The 3226-nt window shown below is 33.8% G+C and overlaps 1 long non-coding RNA gene across 1 annotated transcript in view; it reads left to right on the top strand.

The window, feature by feature from the left end:
- LOC117120786 overlaps positions 1-2203 on the top strand; it is a 3853-nt gene extending 1650 nt beyond the window's left edge. The window contains exons 2-3 of the long non-coding RNA XR_004447422.1: positions 1796-1897; positions 2184-2203. This is a non-coding gene — a long non-coding RNA (uncharacterized LOC117120786). The remainder of the gene's footprint in view (positions 1-1795; positions 1898-2183) is intronic.
- The last annotated feature ends 1023 nt before the right edge of the window (positions 2204-3226 follow it).

Here is a 3226-nt window from a genome sequence, read left to right as displayed (position 1 = left end):
TTCCTCAATCAAATTAGAAATTGCAGCGCGCTACATACAGATGCAAACATTTTCCTTAACCTCAACATGAGGTTTATTCAATTCGAGGAGCTAAGCGATGAACATCAAACTCCAGTTGAAAACTGGTGCTGGTCAGGTTTTAACCGGGGTCTTCAGCACAAGAAGCAGGATCAATACCACTTAGCCAACTGTCCAGCTGATCTGAGTAGCTCTCAAATCCACAGAGTCATTCACTATACAAATGATGAGTTTTTAGTAAATTAGACACACACACACACACTTGTAGAATTCAGATCACAAATACACATTAAACTCACCTCAACACAGAGCGTAACTATACTCTCAAAATATGGAAAGGGCAACAACATTCTCTATAACATTAATTTAAATGGTCCACCATTGATAGAGCATCATCTACTCAACACTTTGTATACCATCTTAAGTTTTCTAGACAATGTCCTTGGATCCAGAATTCAAATACAGGATTTAAAGAAGCAGTTATGATGGAACATGATAAGAATTGACGCTAATTATGAAACTGAATTCAGAAATTAAGGTTAAAAAAGTTTAGTTGCTTGGTTCTTATGTACATCAAAGTGCACTATTATGCACATGTTGCACCTAGTGATTGTGTATAGCAATCACCACTTCTTGTTGAAGGAACTCAAGATAGGTTTATCTTTAAGATACTTTAGTAATGATGTGCATGGTCAAAGATGATTGTTATAGATTTATCAATTTGCAAATTGTGTACTAAATAAACCTTTTTGTAGGTTCTTTAACATAATTCATTAATTCATTGAGTATACAGATTATAGGCCCGTGGATCAACAATTTAAAGATTTCTGTGTGTGTGAATATGAAAAGAATATGCAAAATATGGAAGAGAATTCTGTAATGAGGGATGAAAGAGGTTATTTGAGGCAGATGGGTTACTGATGTTACATAGTTAAATAGTAATATCACAGATAAAATAATATTTTATGTGTAGGTACTAATATTTACACAGTACTATAATACATAAGTAGTAGGTCTTGCAACAGCACACTTGCATAGAAACAAGCATGCAGTGAAAGACAATTAGTTATTCGGAAAGCTCTTGACGCATTTGGGTTAGAAAGACGTGTATGAATGGACAAAACTGTAATGTGTCCTTATACATGCATTTATTGTAGGAGATTTGATAACATTTCGTCTAGTGTACCTCTGGTTTTTTCCAGAATGTAGGACCATGGATGAAAAAATTGAACTTGTTGTCTTGTCAGAAACTGTAAAGAATACACAAAATCAAATTCTGAAAATATGGATTATAAAGGTCATATTTGATTGCTACATTTAGCAAAATTAGTTAACTTAAATAGTGTAAATCAATGTTAACAGAATTGTGAGATTAACATTTGACCGATATTGATAATCGTAATTTATAATTTCTTTTTGCTAACTTGTAAAGGACACCTTTTTAATGACAGATGTACATAATGACTTTAATAGTAATTGCATTAAGCTGGGTGCTGACTGCGTCATACAATCATAGGCTGATTGTCACTGACAAGATTGTCACTGACTTAGTGACAGTGTGAACAGGTAAAAGTGGTCTCTTGTACGCACGTCTCGGGTGACAAACATTGGACACAGCTGGTCAGTGCCTGGCTTTAAGTAGTTGATGGTGGTGGTTGCTGTTTTAAGCCATAAGGTTATGTTACTTTCAATATGGTATTAGTGTTTTTTATGTGAACTCTGATTGAAGGTTATCTGTAACATAAACTCTACACTTTGATTACTGTAATTTGTACAGATTGTTGGACTATGGCTCAAGGATTTAAAGACTACTGTGTGTGTGAACATGAACAGAATACGAATAAGATGAAAGAGAATTATGAAATCAAGTTGGAAAGAGGTTAGTTGATTTTTAGTGGTATAATTTAAAGCAGGTGGGTGCTGATGTTAAACAGCTCTTAATAATAATATTAATATTACATGTTATTATACTAATATTTACACAGTACATAATACATAATTGACATTTTTCACCAACATACTTGCACAGAAACATGCATGCAGTGAAAAACAGTTAATTATATGCAAGCTCATGACACTTGAACTAGAGATGTGTAATGAACAGATAAAACTGTATTTATTGTAAGAGATTTTATAACATTTTGTATCCCTCTTTGGTTTTCCAGACTGTGAGCCTATGGATAAAGAAAATGAGGCCGTTGTCATATCAGAAAATGAAAAGAATACACAAACTATTGGACCAAATTCTGAAAATATGGTTGAAAGAGGTTAGATTATTTGATTTCTATAGGCAAACGTAATTAACTTAAACAGTCAATAGTACAAATCAAATGTCAATTCATACCTGCCAACCGTCCCGATTTCCGATATCAAAAACACTAAAAAATCAGGACGTCCTTATTTTTAGAATTAAAAAAAAAAAAAAAGAAATCCGACGTCCAAAAACTCCAAAAAAAAATCAGGACGTCCCTATATTTAGAGTCTTTACACTGTAAATGAACGACCTGATCAGCCCACAGGGTGGGTCTTTTTAGGGACGACTGCGGTGCTATCTATTTCCAGCCGCAATTAGCGAGCTGTTTATTTTTAGCAACAGTAAACAACAAAAGAATTTACAAGGATGGGCTTTGTATTCAACTTTACGGCAGAATTTGGAGACAATTCCTTTATTTTTTGTGAGCATTTGTTAAATTAACCAGCATAGGCCTGCTTACCCAATTTAAACCCTGGGACTTGTACACGAAGTTGGGATTATACACAGGGAAGTATGATAATATTTCAGAAAGTTTCCTCTATTATTGAAGAAATAACAAGACCAAGCATCAAGCTAGCATGACAACAAAAACTATAAGTGCTCTTTCAATGACACACAAGCTGGAAATTTTGAATACAGCTATTAAGTGTCATTTGTCTAAATAATGACGTTATGAGATCAGCGAAACAAGCACAATACCGTGCCCTTCATGGTGAAGTCTGCAATTAGGATATATAATTACCATCTTAAAATTGTTTGGGGGGGGGGGAATGTGGCACCAAAGAATGGCATCCCTATTTTTGATATTCGAATGTTGGCAAGTATGTCAATTGAATTCTAAGATCAAATTTGAAAGAGGTTAGCTGTTTTGATAAGATTTTTACAGTACATTATTTATGCACATACACTGTATATTGCTCCCATTCATTTGTAATAACAATTTATAATTTCAGT

The sequence above is a fragment of the Anneissia japonica genome, unplaced genomic scaffold (genome assembly GCF_011630105.1).
Source record: "Anneissia japonica isolate Jap-2015-1 unplaced genomic scaffold, ASM1163010v1 scaffold69_len1423075_cov170, whole genome shotgun sequence".
NCBI lineage: Eukaryota > Metazoa > Echinodermata > Crinoidea > Comatulida > Comatulidae > Anneissia > Anneissia japonica.
This window is presented reverse-complemented; position numbering and strand designations above follow the sequence as displayed.